We start from the raw sequence: 19,677 nt of genomic DNA on the forward strand, positions 1-19,677 counted from the left end.
ATCACCACTAACTAGATATATAGTATAGGACAAATTACTTCTCCTTTCTATGCCTTGTTTTCTTTACCAGTATCCTATGAGATTATTGCTAGGATTAAGAGGGAGATTGTATATACAATTAAAAGCACTGTGCCAAGTACATAATAGGTAAGGATTTATTATATATTAGGCCAATTAAGACACATCATTTTCATGAATATGTCTCAGTGAAATATTTTAATCTTTTCTCAATGAAACCTTTTTTTTATAACTGAGACATCCTATTGGACTAAAGTAAAAATGCTCACCAACAAGGTCTTTCCCAAGACTGTCCTCTTGACATCCCTCAGCAAAAAGAGCTTTGCTAAAGGGGCCTAAAGTGAGGAGGTCATGTTGTCGCCTGGAGTTTCTGCTCTTTTACACTATACAACCAGAAAGACAACAAACCCATGAAAGAACACCCCATCATGCTTGAGAAGCCAAGCAAGAGCTCTGGTATTTGCTCTCCTCCCAGAGTGAGTCAAGCGTGCTATTTCACTTATGTTAGGGTGTTTGTAGACACTTAGTCCTCATTTATTGTCTTGCATTTCTTTAACTCAACCTGTGTATAAGATGGAATGGTAGAACTACTCTCCATTATTTACTGCTTTTTTCCCACTTAAATGGCTGAGGCTTTCTTCTGATGGAGTTCTCTCATATTTCAATTACTGGAAAGGGTAAGACTGGAACAGCTATGGTATCAGGAACAAAGCATGCAGCAGGCTTTGACAATCAAGGAGGTTCTATCCTATCTTTGGGATTGGTTTTATCTTACTCGTACCCAAGGATGATCATAATGCTTGGGAGAGAATGTGCAATAGATGCACATGGAATTGAAAGGTAGTAGTTATTTATGTAGTCATCATTTGTTCAATAAAAAATAACCCTAAGCAATTAAGCACCTATTATGGTCAGATACTGTATTAAAGAATAGAACACCGAGATAAATAACATTATTTAATCCAAGGCATTTACTGAACATTAACTGTGTACCAGGTCTGTTGTGAGAATTCATACATGACTATGTAATCATTCCTTCCCTCAAAATGTTCCTTATAGAAAGATCCCATAAGGAAAAGTCTCACTAAATAGCAATAACTAAATAATCCTTTAGATCTTTATTGTTTATAGTTAAAACAAATTTCATATCTACTTCATTCCATTTTATCTAAGAATATTCAATCATCTGAAATATGCCTTTTCATGTTTCTGTTTTTTTTTCTCTTTTGCCATGCTCTTATCTCATACTTCTGGAAAAACAGAACATCTGAGTTTTCCTCTCTGAATATATTCAATATGGTAGTTTCTCTTCAGCCCTATACAGATGAATAGTGTTTGACTGTGGTTTTTATCAGTGTGACATTGTTGATCCCTGAGATTCCTGAAATGGGGAAAATAAGGAGACAAGAGAACATTCGCACTAAAGAATCTCAGCATGCTATAGATTTATGACTTCTTGACTGAATATTAAAGAAATACAAAAATAATTTTTTTGATCTCAGGTTTATTTATCTCCCTGTCATGAGATACAACTCTGACTATGTTTGCATACATCTCTGTGGTTGGATGAATGTTGTTTGTGAAAGCTAATACATTTCTTTTAATAATGTTTGGTCATCTGAGTCCCTTTGTTATGAGATACAGTAAGCATTCCTGTGCTATTTATGTCAAATTTTCATCACGGATGTGAAAAGTTATAGGTTAAGAGGGAGGGAGAAAAAGCTGACATCTTTATAGTCAATTTGCAAGGTTATGTTGAAATAATCATTTGAACCATTTAGTACTAGCCATGTTACCAAGAAATGCCAATACAGTGCAAACAGTTCCTCTTTTAATCCAACATTTTGGGATACATGGAGGACCTCTGACTGTGGTTGGTAATTACAGTTTGAAATTAGTGTTTTGGTGCCTTGTTACCTCAGGAAAAGAAGGTAAGTTTCCATTCTGCTTGTGATATTTATTACAATTCTGGTGTTGAATCACCTCAGTTCTTCCACCTGAGGGTTTGATGTTGGAATGTGTCCAACTTCCTAAAAAAAGCCTTCTAAATATTGCTGCAGGGATACCACAGTTTGATTCCTTCATTTAAGAAACCTGTCTCCTGACTCTCCCATGAAGTGGAAGGGAAATTGGATCTATGTATGCTTTAGTCACTAACTGAATTCACAGTCCCTGTTAAATTAATCCAAAATAATATTTGTTTCTTTTCAACCTAACAGCATATGTTAAATGAAACTCAACATTTTGGCCAAACTCAATCTGTTTGTTGTTGTTGTTGTTGTTGTTGTTGTTGTTTGTGGTATGCGGGCCTCTCACTGTTGTGGCCTCTCCAGTTGCGGAGCACAGGCTCCGGATGTGCAGGCTCAGCGGCCATGGCTCATGGGCCTAGCCGCTCCGCGGCATGTGGGATCTTCCCGGACTGGGGCATGAAACCGTGTGCCCTGCATCGGCAGGCGGACTCTCAACCACTGCGCCACCAGGGAAGCCCCTCAATCTGTTTTTAACATTATGTAAACAAATTTTCCATCTGTTAAGCTACTACTAGTCAGTGAACTGGTATAAATTTATTGCCTGGAAAAAGCACATTTGATATTTGCACACATATAAGCTTCTAGTTAACTAAGGCCCAGATGGTTCACTGTAAATGTAATCACATTTTTATTAAGTTGGAGAAAACAGGTATTCTCTAGATCAAGAGTCCACTGGTTAATTGTCAATGGAACTCATATGAGGAGGAGTTTCTATAAAAAGTCAGTGTCTAATCTATATTCCTAATAGGATATCTTATTGACTTTTTCAGTCAGTAAATCACAGTAGAGTAATTAATCCATTTACATGACTTAAAAAGTAGAGGATCTCTGATTATTTATTATTGTTTTAAGAATCTGAATGAATTAGACACATATTTAACCACATAAAAAGAAAATCCATTAGGACATTTTAAACGCATGGTTTATGTTTCTTTTTCTGGCCTCATCTGTCAGAAAGCCATGGTGACTATCTGGTTTCAAATGTATCCACTCCAGTGAAGTGGCAAGAATCCTTTCAGAACAAATATATTTCTTCCTTCTTGCTCTGCTACTTGTATGCACAAGGGTCATCTCTTTAGATGCGATGACCAAATATGAAATACCTGGTTCTTTCTTTCTATTAAGCTAAATTTCAGTGTTTTTGATCTAAAACAGGCAGTACCTAGAATAGCCTTCAGCCTTCATATCAGAAAGTAGTCCCTGAGACTGTACATATCAACTCTATTGCTAAAGGCTGATGAGGAAAAATGAAGTCATCAAATGACTACTCCTAGGAATATATTTACTAGTGTCAAAAGACCCTTTGAAGGGGAAATGGAGTATTCTCTGTGGATTTATCCAAACAACATTTCCTATGAAACAGGTTGTTACATTTTTTCCCTGCTGGATTACTTCCTTACCTATTCCACTACAAAGTAAAGGTTTCAATGAAATTTCCTTGATGAGTTTGTCACCCAGGAGAGTCTTTTTTTTTTTTTTTCAAAAATGGGCAACATGTGTGAAGACAATCTTTTGAGACTAATGTAAACTTATTTTTTCTTGCCCAGGTGTACCATTAAAGAACACTTCATCTCCTAAATGACACTCCAGGCTCCTTTGCTACTCAGAAGAGAGAATTACCAGAAGGAATTCTGATGACCACAGATCAGATTTACTTATAGAAAGAGGCTGATGGCCTTTAGAGAACTATGAGGTTATTGGCATGCATGTTATTTAATGGGACACTCAAATATATAAAGCAACTAAACACATTTTAAATTGTCATATTTTAATAAAGTCAATGTTCCATATAACAATAATAATAATAGATAAAATATGTGATCCCACTATGTGCTGTCACTGTATTTTGTGCTCTACCTACATGATTTCTTTTAATTACAAATCAATATTATGAGTTAAATGTATTATCTATCTTTCCCTTTTACAGATGAGGAAGGTGGGAGTCAAATAAATTGGTAACGATAATAATAAATGCTTATCCAATGCTTATTATTTGCCAGACCCTGGTTTTAAAAACACAATCATATTAATTCATTTAATCTACAATAAAATCCACTCAGTAGATATTATTGTTAGTCTCAATTTTTAGATGAGGAAATAGAGACATAGAGAGGTTAAGATACTCCTCAGTCTCCATTAATAAGAGGTGGATTATTAACGAAATAATACTGGGACTGAAATACTGCTGTCGTCCTCCCCCAGCCATGCTCTTACCACTGCTTTGCACTGACTCTGCTTCTCTGCACAATTACTCAGTGATTTATAGCAGTGATGGGCCTTGATTTCTGTGCTCTTAATCACGATATTTTGCTCTACTGCCTTTCATTCACTAAGTAGGCAATCAGTGTGCTATGTGCAAAACCTTGTGGCTTGTGTTGCACATGCAGGTGTTAGCAGAGTGTATGAAGATAATCTCTGCCCTTAAAATTTTACCTTTTGGTAGTAAAGCTGCTTACTCTCTAATTAAGGGGCCTACCAACACCATTAACACAATAATAACCTCTCCGAGGATTGTTCTGGAATCATTAGCGATCTCTTCATTATGACTCCTTTAACTTTAGCTACTGAGTGAACCAAGGGGTGTCCTATTCAATACATTCCTGGAGTTTCTTTCCTAAAAGAACTACTCTAACTAGTAAGAGGTAAGCTGTTGCTAAAGGTGTTCCTCCCTCACTAAGAAGAGGCAAATGGCCAAACTGATGGCTGGACAATGCAAAGAACAAACCTCCTCTGGGAAGTAATACCAGCTTTAAAGTGCTCAGCTTCTTGCTTTTCTAGGTGAGAAAATGATGATGTGACATGAGGGTATGAATGACAATGAGTCCAAACTTTAATTCAAATATTTTATTATCTCCAAATATTCTCTGTAAAACAGATGTAGTATACTGAAGGAAATATAATTTCTTTCTAGAAACACAAAATAATATTGAGAGAAAAGTGGAGAGGAAAATAGATTTTTGAGAGAATAAGATCCTAAATGTTTTGTTAAATTTATGACTAATAAGACCTTAAGTGTCATGGGAAATGTGACTAAATTAGGAGTAAGATGTCTGAGTTCAAATCCACACTTAAATTTTAATATTCTTTCTTACAGATAAAATATTGCTATAAGTAATGGACTTTGTTTTTACTAAAGAAAGTGACATGTCCTCACAGTCCTTCTCCCCTTAGTTAACAGCAATCTCTTCCCTTTCTGAGCTCCTAGAGTTTATACCATTCACCTGGACCCTCATATATTATTATATCTTATATTATTATATACTGGGCTCTATATTATTATGTCACTTTATTCAACTTTACTGTAAGTTGTTTAGAGGTGAGGTCTATGAATTCTACCTCTTACCATCCCTGTTTCTTGCCAAAAGTGGGTGTTCAGTAATTGTTGGATTGAGACTAGGGCTGCATTTGAAATGTATTCTTTTAAAATTAGTGCTTTCCAAACATATCAGTAGAATTCAAGCTTATTATTTACTAACTGATAATAATGACTGCATTAAACTAGAGACCTAAATCGTTGCAACTAATTATAGGAATGTAAATATAATGATGGATACAATTACTGAAACTATAGCCAGCTAGCACAAGCTTATTATTTGCAAAATCACAAGAAGTCCTTTCTCTTAAACACCGTGTTTTGAGCTTTGGCATTTTTAGTAAGTGATGTATTTATACTAGTGTCATATGGTGAATAACTGGTATTTTTTGGATGCCTTCTCACAAAAGTGGAGGTGGAAACTAACTTCAGATGGCCAAAAAAAATTGCAATCCCAATACTGTTTCTGCTGTTAGGGTTCACTTTCTCATATCAGCTTGAAGTTAACAGGAGTGTTTTCAGTCGAACTCTTGGAGTTCAGGGAGCTATGGACCAGTATAATATGGAGACCTGAGTTGTATACTAGGGCAGTGGGAAAGAGGACAATGCTATAGAGCAAGATGGTAGAAAAAGCACTATACTGCATATGGAGAGCTGAATTTGATTAGAAGTCCTAGCACTGTTGACAGCTTTCTGAGTAACCTTGAGTAAATAATAGCTGTATATGGTCTCTTCCGACCATAGCATATTGTGATTCTTCAAGAAACAAGTTTTGCATTCTTATTTCTACCTTCAGTCCTAAGTCTGTTATTTCTCTTTTAACCTGGGACATTACATTGCTATCTAAGAGTTCCTCGCCCTGGAATGAAAATATCCAGTTCATAAAAAAAAAAAAAAAAAAAAAAAAAAATCAGTCTAAGGTTGAAATAACCTTTTGTGTTGTAAAGAGCTGTAGAGTCTCAGGAGACATATAGTGCCCGTACGATAAATGGTCTTGGCAGCTTGGGTGTCAGACAGTTAACTAGGTCAAAGTGGATGATTTTATTTGATGCTATTTACCTATCTTCCCATAGTACAATTTTATTTGCTTTGGATAAGTTCTTCTTAATAAATGCACTCAAGTCAGAAATCTAATGTCTTAGTTCTGCCTCCACTGCTTAATACTCTGTTGTATAGGGCAAGTCACATGTCATCTTTGGCCTTAGTTCCCTGTGTGTAAAATAAGAATAGTAATATCTGCCTAACAGAGTTTTCATGAATGTTAAATGAACATTGATCTAAAATATACATTACTAAAATTTTCATATTCAAGGAATGATGATGATAATGACACTTTGCAGAGAATAAACTAATGATCTGAGGGAGATACAGTAACTCCTTCAGGTGTTTGTCCTTAAAAAGATGATTGTACAGTGTTCTAAGTAAAATACCAGCAGTTCTAAAATAAAGTATCTTCAAAATTTTACGGACTTTCTCTTAAACTTGAACCTTCAACTAAGTTTTCCCTTACCAAGAAGGAATCATTCACATGAATACAAGGTATTCACCTTGTTAAAAAATTGGTAATACTATTACAACTGCTACCATGAGCATTACAATGACAGTAATAGTAATTTTGATAATGTTGATATGATATTTCAAGGATGGTCACCCTGCAAAATATTTTAAACCTTATAAAATCATTTTTTCTGAGTATTGCTTATTACCTAGTAAGAAATATTTTTTACCTACATATTTTCTTGGGGATGTTATAAAGTAGGATGGAACAGTTATTCTTTTCATGCAAAGGAAATCAAGAGTGACTCAGAACAAATGTATACCTATTGGGTTGGAAGAAGTCAGGAAGAAATGTATGTATATTCAGGGAGAGAGTTTCCTTTCTTATTTGAACTGAAACTGCTTTAGATTCAAAAGGAGAATCTAGCCCAGTGAAAACATGGCCCCTAACAGAAACTTACCTCAGAAGTCTAAAGTGTTTTACCTATGTTTTACCACCTGCTCAGAAATCCCGTTATTTCAAGAATTAGAGTTGAGTCTTAGAACTCTAGGGCTAGTATTTTTACAGCCTTACTTATTCAAAACTGAATGCTTCTGAATTATGTGCAGACAAAGGGATCATGAGTCAATTGCTTGCCTGGACATCCCAACAATCACATCCTCACAATCCAGGGATTTGGCAGCCTGTCTTCATGAGCAACCATCACAAATGAAATGAGTGACTTCATTTAAGACTCTTGAGGAGTACATAATGTGAAAATGACTAGAGATATTGAAGATATTAATTAAGGAAATAATTCCAACTTTCTTCTGAAGGATAGCCTGGGAGGCAGCAGGTGATATTTGGGTGCTCCAGGGTTTGTGGTTAGAGAAGTGCTTTAACAGGATTAAGCATTGCTGATAGTCATACACTCTGGGGTCCGTGCCGTGTGTTTAGGAGCTACAATTCAGCTCAAAAAAATGGGGGCAGAGAAAACTTTACAGACAGCTTAAAGATATAGAAGAAAAGTCCAGCTAATAACTGGTAGGCAAAAGTATCAGAGGGTATCTCAATTTGAAAAATGAATTGCTCTGGTTTCATCAAATTCTTTGGAGTATTTTTCCTATGAACTAATTCAATCTTATAAAAATTACAGGTGTCATGATGAGGTAGGGAGTTTACCTTTATAAGAAATACTCTAAGGATATGTTTGCTTACTTAAAGTTAATGAGAGACAGAATCATCAAAACTTGAGACATACCCTAGGGAAGAGATGGCCAGGTAGCTAGAGACAGTGAATCTTATCATTGTGTTTTGTTTGTTTGTATAAATGAGAATGTGATTCTGTCTCACCCACCAACATATTACATTGGATCCTTGTTTTCAACTAGGTAAGATATATGAGGATTACCTGTGAAACAAAATAATAAAGGGTGGAGGGCAAGTCCTTGTCCCTAAAAACTCTGACTGAAAAGTTTGAGGTAAGGTCCCAGAGACGTGCCCAGTTAAACCAGCTCTTCATTTCACAGAAGATTTATCCATACAAAAATACATATCTTCTGAATTAGTTTTGCCCAACTTCTTTCAAAACTGAATTTGTTTTCACTTATTGTTTTTCTCTATTGGACTATAAGAAACTGAGAGATTAACAGGTACTCTTTACTGAAGTTTTGTGTACAAAAAACTTCTCTGTTAATATATTTACAACCAATTCCAATCAATAAACATTTTCTGGATATCAACTAGGGATCAAGATGCTGTGCTAGGTTCACAAATCCAAAGATGAATAACATCCAGTTCCTGACCTCAAGAAGCCTGCAATTTAACTGCAGAGACACAGACCCAGTGAATGAGCAGTCAGAATCAGTGTCTTTCTGCTTTGGCACTACCTAGTACTATGATCTCATAATTCTTATTGCATTCTTTCTTATGTCACTGGATCCATGTCCAACTCCCTAAGTAGACTGAAAGTTTCAAAGGGTAGAGAAATATCTGCAGCCATACAGGTACCTGTTGGCATAAAACAGGGATAAATAAAACCAATAAAAGTAAACATATAATGTAACTGTGCAAATTTGATTGTTCAGAATCATAAGTCAAGTTGTCTCAATCTTGAATAATGGTGTCTAATCCACTTGTTTTCCAATCTAGAAAATTCAAGGTCATTTGCTTGCTCTTCTCAGGCTCTATATCCAAATCCAAAGAGATTTGTTGCAAAGGGCACAGAATCCGACTTATTATATTTTTAGGAATTCTGTTCTTGTCTATTCTTACTTTCATTGATTTACTTGAAAAAAATCATTTCTCACCTGTACTTCTGCCAAAGAACATTATATTGAATTTCACATACTTTTTTTCCTTACTGTGTTTTTTCTCCAGAGCTACCTTCCTAAAAAGCAGATTTGATCTCTATTTACCATGCTTAAAAAACTCTTTTGACATCTTGTTGCTTACAATATAAAATCCAAACACCTCAGCAAATGAGCATCTTTCTTTGTTTTGCCTCAACTTACACCTCCAGGTCCAACTGCAACCACCCTCCCCACTCTTTTTTCAAATATGTCAGGCTCTTTAAACAAGCTGTATCTTCCCACATGCTAGTCTTTTCTCTGGGGAGGTTCTTCTTCATTTTTTGCCTGGTCAAGTCATAATCAGAATGCAAACCAATTCTCAGTATCACGTTTGTGAAACTTCCCTGAATTATCCCTCTAAAATTTCAGAGTATGACTCAAAGTCCAGTTCTTGCCACTGAGCCCAATATTTCTGAATCTATCAGTCCTTTAAAGTAAGGTCATCACAACTGCAGGAATTTCCTTCTAAAACACAGATAACTTTAGAGAGCTAATATATTAACAACATCCCTGGAATTTACCTAGTACTTCATAGTTTACAATAAATTTACATTTGCTTAATTTGAAACCAAGAAGACAAATACTTCTACTCAATAATATTCAAATCAGAGAGCTAGTCTCTGATATTTTCTGCAGTTAAATGTTTTTCTAGACCTTTTAAATTTGTCAGCTCTACATATCTGAGTACAAGGTGTCTCTGTCTCTCCCTACCTCCCCTCTCTCTATATATGTATATATAACCAACCCAAACTTGGGTCTGCTTGTCCTTGAGCAGTAAAGCCAATCTACTGACACAAGGTTGTGATGAAGGAAAGTACAGCATTTACTGCAGGGTGTCCAACAAAGGGCCAAGCAAGGAGAATGGGCAGCTCATGATCAAAAGACCCAAATGCCCTAAAGGCTTTCAGGGAAGGGTTTTTAAAGGCAAGGTAAGGGAGAGGATCAAAGGTGTGTGATCAGCTCGTGGGCATCTCTCTAATTGGTTGGTAGTAAGGTAACAGGGTGATGTTTCAGGAGTTAAAATCACCAACCTTCTAGTTCCAACCAGTCTGGAGTGTGGAGTCTACCTGCTGGTAGTCAGAATACAGTTAACTTCTTCCTCCTGGTGGGGTGTGGGTTTTAGTAGCTGCAAAACAACTCAAGGATATGGCTCAGAATATTATCTATAGCCCTTGAGGAGGAACTAAATGTCCTTGACTTTGTTTTATGGCTAAACATTTATTATTTTGTCTTGCTTGAATTTTTCCTTTTTTTCCACACTTTCTCACTTCCCTGATTAAATCTGCTCTTTGGAACTTGATAAAGGTCTAGAAGGCTAAAGCTTTTCTACAAACAAGAAGCAGGGGATATTTGGAGGGTGGAGCTCTCCCCAGGAAGTCCCCATAGGATCTTGCATGGATATATATATATATATATATATATATATATATATATATATATATATATGTAAAATATTTAATATATATGTATATACATTAGTCAATTTTGTTTTATGTTCCATTTTCTCTTTACTCTCTTTCCCTTAGACAAATCTCTCTGGTGCCTCAGTTTCTCCATCTATAAAATGAGTGTGTCAGCCTGAAAAGCCTTATCCAACCCTGATATTTCCAGTTTCTGAACTGGTTTTCTAGGCTGCCATTTAAATATAATCAACCTATTTTTTTTGTCATTAGGATCAGAAAATTAGTCACTCCATTTTTGTTTTTTTGCCTGTGTGGTGCGGCTTGTGGGATCTTAGTTCCCCGACCAGGGATTGAACCCAGGCCATCTGCAGTGAAAGCACAGTGTCTTAACCACTGAACTGACAGGGAATTCTGAGTCACTCTATTCTTTTGTTCAATTAATTTCCTAGTAGTTACTGTTGGGCCTAAGATTTTGCAAACACTTGCTATTTTAAGACTTTCAAATTGAGCCTCAAATGTAATGCAAAACCTCAAATTATTACTTATTAATATATTCTGTTTCTTTTAACATCAGATTCTTAGACACTGGTTTATGGCCAAGTAATGTATTCCTAAACTTCTCAGCTTCATTTCTAATGTAAGTCTAGGTGTGATTTGGCTTTGTACAATTCACTACTAGAATAGCTTCTAAATTTTCAAGCCTGTAAACTCAAACCAGGACTCCATCTTAATTCTCACTCTTAGAAGTATGAAAGGATCAAACACATGATAAGGTAAGATAACACTGTCAGAACTAGAAATGACCTTAAAGTTGATCTTCTCCAACTCTTTCAACAGACAGGTACAGGAGGAAGTTGGGGCCCCAGGAAGAGAAGTATATGATTAGAGTTACACAAGAAATTTGTATCAAAATCAGAACTGATTTCAGGTCTCCCAATTCCTACCCCAGTCCTCTTTCAACAATATCACACTGCCTTTCTGATGTCAGTTTATAAAAGCATCTCTTCTGATAAGTACTCAGAAATTTTCCTTATTTAACATTAAAGGAAGTGCTATTCGGCAATCATGTTTCTACTTTCCATCCTCCTGACCTTTAGTTTTATGCTAAGTGATTTCCTGGAAGTGAATCCTACCACATCAAATACATTTTTTTTTCAAAAGTCATTAACTTGTTCCAACTTCTGAATTCATCATAACTCACAGGTGTAATAGTCCCTTGAGGAATTCCTAAATGTCTCAGACATTTCAGAGATGTTCTGGGTCAAATTACCATTTAGAAAGAGGACACTTAAATTAGAGGTGAATAAAAGAGTTGAAAATCAACTGATTTACTCCCTGAAGGAAGCAGGAATGTCTCAATTACATGCAGTATCAGGTCAGGCTTCTCTGGAGATTTTATAGTGTTGTATGCTTCCAATGTCCCTGAAAAATCAAGCCTTTCTGGATGTCCTAATTTGGTTATAAAAATAATTGCCATAAAGGGCAATATTCACCTTACCGTAGACTAAAGCATATGCCTTTTAAAATTCTTTAGTGAATTATTTGACTCACTTAGAAAGCAGATTACTTACCTATTATTGGGCCTCAATTCCTCTTCTTTTTTGTTTTCCTGGTTCAAATTCTGTTTACCTTTGAGCTCACAAAATCTTTCCCAATGGAAGGTGCTTATTCTTGTGCAGGAAACCTTATGGCACTTAATCCCTTTCTCGTGCCACTTAGGTTTTGTTTTGAATGATAATGAATTATGCTTCTTTCTTTCCTCCCCTATTGCTTCATAAGCAACTCTGCAAGAAACTGGGCTCATTCTCTTTCCTTAGAAGCCCCCATAGGTCCTGGAGTACAGTAGGTTTCAACAGATGCCTCAACCTCACTGAACAAAGCTGATAGGTACTTTGTTTCACTCACTGTGCCACTCAGAAATGTTTGAAAATGTATAGATTAATGGTAATAATAATAAATGTTTTCTTAAAATCTATTCCCAGAGATTCAAATCTGTTCTATTTGTGTTCAAAGGAGCAGAAGTTGTCAGTTTCGAGTTGGAGGCTAAGAAAATCAGCTGATTTTGTATGTGAGGAACACAAAATTCACAAACCATTTAAGCCACCCAACCGAAACACAAACAGGGGTGGGCTGTTAGGTATTTACACTAGACTTAACAATTTTTTTTAAGTGAAGAATTATTGTTAGCTCAGTTTCCAAAAAGTGGTAATTTACCAGTAAACGGTCATGTTTGTCCACATGGCAACAGGCTTGGCAATACTTAGAAGGGAGACCAAACAAAGAGAATTGTACAAATTACCCAAGTGTCAACCCCAACCTATTTATTTGATTTAATCAATCTCATGGCACTTTTGACTTCCTTAACAAATAAAGGCACAAAAGCTGAGTTAGGTCAATCATCCTTCTTGGTTTTTGTCTTAGAGGATTTATGCTGCTCACAAGCAAAAGAATGTAAAGTTGGCTTTTCCAACTTGTATTAAAACATTTAACAATGTGAATCAAATCCAACACATCAGCTGAAACCATTAACTTTAAAATGAACCATGAAGGAACTTAAATAAGAGCTATATCCTTAAACGTTATCCTACATTACAAGTGCAATTTTACATCTGCCAAAAAAAATGACTACTGAACTAAGAACTGAAACAATACAGTCATGGGAATGATGATCTACTATATTTTTTTAAGATCATAAATTTTGTGCGTGGGATTAGAAGACCATCGGAATGAAGAATAAACTATACAGTAAGTTCCATGCTATCAAAGACTTATCATTGAAACAAATTCAAAATATCACTGTTTAATATCTTATCTGTTTCACAGGTACCCTTCCAAGTGGTATCAGCTTCTGCAAGAGCAGGGAACTAACTCATTCCCACCTAGGGTAGCCTAAGTTATCTATAACTGAATTTATTAAAATACTTTGTCAAAATCTGTTGCCTAGAGATTTCTATCCATGGTACAATTATATTTATTATGACCACAGATATATCTATTGTGTCCACATGAAAAACTTTCCAATAGAATTAACTTATAACTTCTCATCTATATAGGCTAAATACTGTTACTTTTCAATTAATTCTCTATGTGATGCCAATGACTCTTCACTATTATTATTTCTTTTTCCACACACTAAAGTATATCTACATTTATAAGGTTTAGATTTACACAGAAAGTAAAACACATTTTTTTCAGGGTTTATTTCCTGGTTTGCTTTATTCATTGATGTTTCTTAATAAAATATTTATTAATGCAGATTGTGTTTACAAAGGGAATAATACAAAATTTCCTTTTAGTGACTAACCCAATGAAAATATGCATATTTTATATAAAACAGTAACAATTTATTGAATATATAAGTGCAGAAACTTTTATTATGGATAAGAAGTCTAATAACTGTAAAGATTTCAATTTTCCCAAATTAATTAGTAGAGTTAACATAATTTCACTACTAAACCTATCAAGTTTTTTCTTGGAACTCTATAATGAGACAATAGACATTATCTGGAATCATAAACAGGTAAGAATATCAAAGAATATTTTAAAGGTAAAAATGGACATAGTTTAAGTATTTCTATAAATTAAAAAATATTGTACTTGATAAAATAGATGTGCAAAATAAAAAATAGGTAATAGAATAGACTGCCAATGAATGTAACATATTTTGAAGACATTTGCAAATCAATAATGAGCTTGGGTCTTATTTAATAAGAAGAATAAATGTTTAGAAAATTAGAAAAAAAATTTAACTTCTCAAGGTAGACCAAAGTTATATAAGGTTAGATTAAAGAGTTAGATACATTAAAAAATGCAGTTAGTTTTCTGAAGCCATAATATTTTATCATTTTTGAAGTCATAGAAAAATTACACAAAGTACTTGAAATTTCCTCCTTACCAAGTCCAACTAGCATGGTGGAGCAATGTAGTGGACTAGTATAATATTATGTAGAATTTTAAGATAATCAGAGTACCTGCCAACTATTGTGATAAAGATCAAGAGAATTAACATAGCTCAGGGTCAAAACAATAAATGCGTACTGCTGTCTGTCTCATGTAAAACAAACACATTTTTCCTTTACTGATGAGAATTGATAAAAATACATTCTCGAGGTCAATAGCTGCATAACAAGGGTCAGAGACTGTCTTGACCTATTCCAACAAGCATCCACAGTTGGTAGAGCTGCAATGAATACTGTCATTTGGTGAGAGTTATTGTATTTCTGTTACCTGTTATTATCGATGAGAATCTTCAGGCATGGTACTGCTGAATTGAATGACGGGTCACCACCCCATCATATTTTATATTTTTGATGATTACATTTACCTCTGCAATTCCTTCTGGCATGTGGTAATGCAGATGACTTACTATTCTGGCAGTGTGAGGGGAGAGTTTCAGTTTTCACTTGGCATTTCTTACTATAATATCAATTCACTCTGCAGTCAAGATAATCAATATGAGGGTTCTACTATCTTCTGAATATATGCATTTCAATTATGTACTGGGGATCAGGGAATGACCTGAGGATGTGTCCAAGGACCTGTTTCACATATAGTAAGATACATTTGGACCATAATTCCATTTATCACCTGGTTTCCACAAGTTCTCATCCTAATAAGGGGTATACAATGTATTTGTGAACCCATGTTTTAGATCCAGTGTCAGTTCAAATTCCATAATTGCCCTACAAACATAAGCTGATTCTCATATGGTTATGTAACTCAGGGTTACGTACCTAATTGATCCAACAAAACTGAAGCTCAGAATTTTATTTAAAAAGATCCCAATGGGCTTCCCTGGTGGCGCAGTTGTTGAGAGTCTGCCTGCCGATGCAAGGGACACGGGTTCATGCCCCAGTCCAGGAAGATCCCACATGCCGTGGAGTAGCTGGGCCCGTGAGCCATGGCCATTGAGCCTGTGCGTCCGGAGCCTATGCTCCACAATGGGAGAGGCCACAACAGTGAGAGGCCCGCATACTGCAAAAATAATAATAATAATAAATAAATAAAATAAAAAGATCCCAAGTTGATAGCATACCCAGTCATGTGGCAGAAGAAAACACAAATTCTCTTTGGAAGAATACAACATCAATGTAGGCCTCAAATTTTTCCATGGGTATTTCTCATAACAAGAGTTTACAGTCTTAAGGTGTTCCTTCCTCTCTAATTTTTTTGAAGAGTTTGAGAAAGACTGGTGTTAATTCTTTTTAAAATGTTTAGTAAAATTCACAAGTAGGATGTTTATGATGAACAAGTGGGAGGTTTATGATTATTGCTTCAACATCATTACTTGCAATTAGTCTGTTCAGATTTTCTGTTTCTTTATGATTCAGTCTTGGTAAGTTCTATGTTTCTAGGAATTCATCCGTTTCGTCTATGTTATCCAAATTTTTTGGTGTATAATTGTTCATATTAGTATGATTCTTTGAATTTCTATAGTATCAGTTGTAATGCCTCCTCTTTCATTACAATCTTGTTTATTTGAGTCTTTTCTCTCTTTTTTTGGGTTAAACTAGCTAAAGAATTGTCAATGCACTTTATCTCTTCAAAAAAACAACATTTAGTTATGTTCGTATTTTCTATTGTTTTCCTAGTCTCTATTTTATCTTGAAATACTAAAAATCCTTTTTTTTTTTTTTTTGCTGTATGCAGGCCTCTCATTGTTGTTGCCTCTCCCGTTGTGGAGCACAGGCTCCAGATGCGCAGGCCCAGCAGCCATGGCTCACGGGCCCAGCCACTCCGCGGCATGTGGGATCCTCCCGGACCGGGACACGAACCCGTCCCTGCATCGGCAGGCGGACTTTCAACCACTGCGCCAACGGGGCAGCTCTAAAAATCCATTTTTAATAGCAAAAACAATATATGTTGAAGACTTAAGCTAAAGTCGAGCATCAACCACCCAAAAAGTTACAACGAGTTTGAACTCTGCAGACCCAGTTAGATTTCACATGGGAACAATCCTGTTCCACATTAAAACTAATATATAGACAATCATTCAACTATCGTCATCAACACAAGGAGTCTGAACTTTTTCCTTGTATTCAGGCTGAAGTCACCAGCAGGGTAAAGCCAGAATAAACAAGAATAGTTTTCTAGGTGTGATGCATATAATGTTAGACTGAAACAGGATGCCTGGATGCTAATTCCAGCTCATCTTTGGACAAGTTACCTCCCCTGTCTAGGCCACAATTTATTTTGATGTAAAGTAAGTGGGTTAAAATAAAATTTAGTTATTGAACGTATGACTTGTAGGACAAATATAGTTTGCCTATCCCAGAGTAGAGAATCACCTATTTTTAGCACAACTTAGAAGTCTTAATTTGCTGTTATAGCTCACCTAATATGGGAGCTTGAACTGATTAAGCAGTTAAGCCCTAAACTGCTGCTTCTGGAAAGTGAGAGAAAGGAGAAAGAACTGTTAAGACTTTCCCTAGGAATTATTATCTCTGCAATGAGAGACATGTTTTCATCTCCGCATGCCAAGCCTTATGAGACTTATCTCACAAAAAGAGGTTTTAAATGTCTCTTTTGTTTCACAATATACATAGAATGCCAATTTTGCAATGAAGAGGCAGACAAGCAGTGGTTAGATTAGAGAAATAAAGAACCACTCATCCTAAATATTTCCAACAGGATGATATTATATATTAGTTGAAGCACTTTACCATTTGTAATTTGGACATTAGATTATAGAAGTGCATGAAAATATTTCATCAGATGGAATAATAAAACAATCTCAGACCTATTTTTTAAATTATTTTCCCTGTCATATATTATAAACTCAAAAAAAATGCAAGATACTTTTCTAATAGTTTTTAGCTAAAGTTAAGAAGGTATTCATTTTGGATATTTACATTACATCTTACATTTTAAGGTCTTAGGAAATTCAATTTCATGGATATTATTTTGTCCCTTAAAATTCAGGTATTTTTTAGGGTCAAAGAAGTCAAATATTTAAGGAACAACTCGCTCCTTGAGCTTACTTTTTGATCTTCCTTGTTTGGAATGCAAGCAAGGACTCGGATTACTTTTGAACCAGCTCATACCAATTTCACAATCTCCTGCTCTGGCATGTCTAAGGAAAGTGGTTTTATTAGATATAAAAAGCTACTCATCCAACTAATCATGTAAAACTTATTCTGAAATGTGTTTGGGGATATTGTGTGTGAATTTTTAAAAGATTTTAGCCCCCTTTAATATCTTAAAGTCAAAGAATAGTTGTCTAACTTTTGCTCTCCTTAGAGATGTAGCATTTAGGAATCTCTTGAGGAAAAACCTTATTTTTTCTCATTTCTTTAAAGTGCATTTTGCAAGATATACATTTTTAAAACTTTTATTTGGAAATAATTTCAACTTACAAAGAGTTGCAAAAATAAAAGGAGAACAAAGAACATCCATAAAAATTTAACCCCAATTCATCTATTGTTAGCATTTTATCCCATTTACTTGGTGATCCTCTCTCTCCCTCTCTCTCTCTGTCTACTTCCTCCTGAAATAAGGGCTTTATTTTCCTGTTCAAGCCAACTGTATTTATTATTGTGGAGACAATAAAGGGAAGCAAGGGCATTTTTGATGAAATCAAATATGATCTTGCAAAGCAAAAATATCAGATGTCTTTACAGAAACTCCAGGGAACGAGAGGCATCTTTTTTGTTACAAGGGAAAGGAAACTGCCTCTGCTGGGTCAGACTACTCAGGAGAATCCAGAAGTTAGAAGTTCTAAGCTCGTTCAATCAAATGGTCCCACCACAGGCCTCGAGTCTCATTCTTTTTCTATTAGCACCTTGTCTTTGACATAAGAGACCTATTAAGGTTATAGAATTAGTTGTAACTGTGCTACCTTTATAATTAAAAATTGGGCCTCTGCCTTAGCTACAGGAGATGATGGTCTTTATACACGTTGCCATGGAGGCTTTCTTTTTTATTTTCAAAGTATAACTACCTGAGTCTATCACTTTATATTTTAAAACTTTTGAAGCTGTAAATAAAAGCCAGCCAAATGACAATCTTTAGAATTACTATTGTCCCTATGTGATATTTAAATATCAACCCTTTAAAATTGCCTCAGAAGCTAAAGTTTATTCTTCTGTCCATACCTTATTTTAATCTATCATTGGTAAGATTCTTAGTAAATATAAGGCTATGACATGCAAGAGTTATCATCCCACTTACCACCAGCAATGTAGTCCTCACTGCTATCTGACTGATGAGTGTTCTAGTTTAAAATCCTAATCTGATGGTGTGCTTTCCAGGGTCTTTTCTGTTACCAGCCATCTTAGACTGGTTTCTCCAAAAGTCAGGCATGAAATATGGGCCTCCATGCAAATGGTTTATTTTTGAAAGTGATCCCAAGGAGTAGGAGTGGTAGTGGGAAGGAAGTAAATTTTCATGTTAATCACCACAGTGAGTAGCTAGAGATAGAGAGATCTGGTTCCCTGGAGGAACCAGGTAGAGAGTACTTATTTATTTTCCCTGAATTGCAGAAGAAGGAAGTTATTTTTCCATTGGTTTCTATCCCTCATTGGTTAAAAGCAGCTATGCAAGGTTTAACTTCCTCAAAATTTGAGAGTTTTTCCATGTCAGAATGGCTGATGATTTTCTGGCCATTATACCTCAGGCCGTGGAAGAAAAACACAGGAAAATAAATAAATTTATTCCATACAGCTGAGGTGAAGTGACTTATACTTGGATTACACTTGCACACAGTAGGTTGACACAACAAAAACTGAAATAAAAAGGGAAGCTGAAATAACGTAAAGGGAGACACATGTTAAGTCAGTTATACTTGTCATTTAGATAAGAGGAGAAGTATTGTTATCTAAAAAAACATATATTAGAACAGGAATAATTTACTAATTAAGTGAGGATAAGGTCCTGACTTAGTTTCCTAGGGCTGGGGTAAAAATTACCACAAACTTGGTGGCTTACAATAACACAAGTGTATTCTTTCACAATTCTGGTTACTAGAAGTCCAAAGTTAGATTCGCTGGGCTAAATTCAATGTGTCAGCACAGCTGGTTCCTTCTGGAGGCTCCAGAGGAGAATATGTTTCCTTGTTTTTGCCAGGTTCTAGAGGCCACCTGTGATT

The 19,677-nt window shown here is 35.5% G+C and overlaps 1 long non-coding RNA gene across 1 annotated transcript in view; it reads right to left on the reverse strand.

The window, feature by feature from the left end:
• LOC308617358 overlaps window positions 1-19,677 on the reverse strand; it is a 58,054-nt gene that overhangs the window by 1,632 nt on the left and 36,745 nt on the right. The window lies entirely within an intron of this gene.

This window comes from Mesoplodon bidens (assembly GCF_964165515.1).
Source record: "Mesoplodon bidens genome assembly, chromosome: 5".
Classification (NCBI taxonomy): Eukaryota; Metazoa; Chordata; class Mammalia; order Artiodactyla; family Ziphiidae; genus Mesoplodon; species Mesoplodon bidens.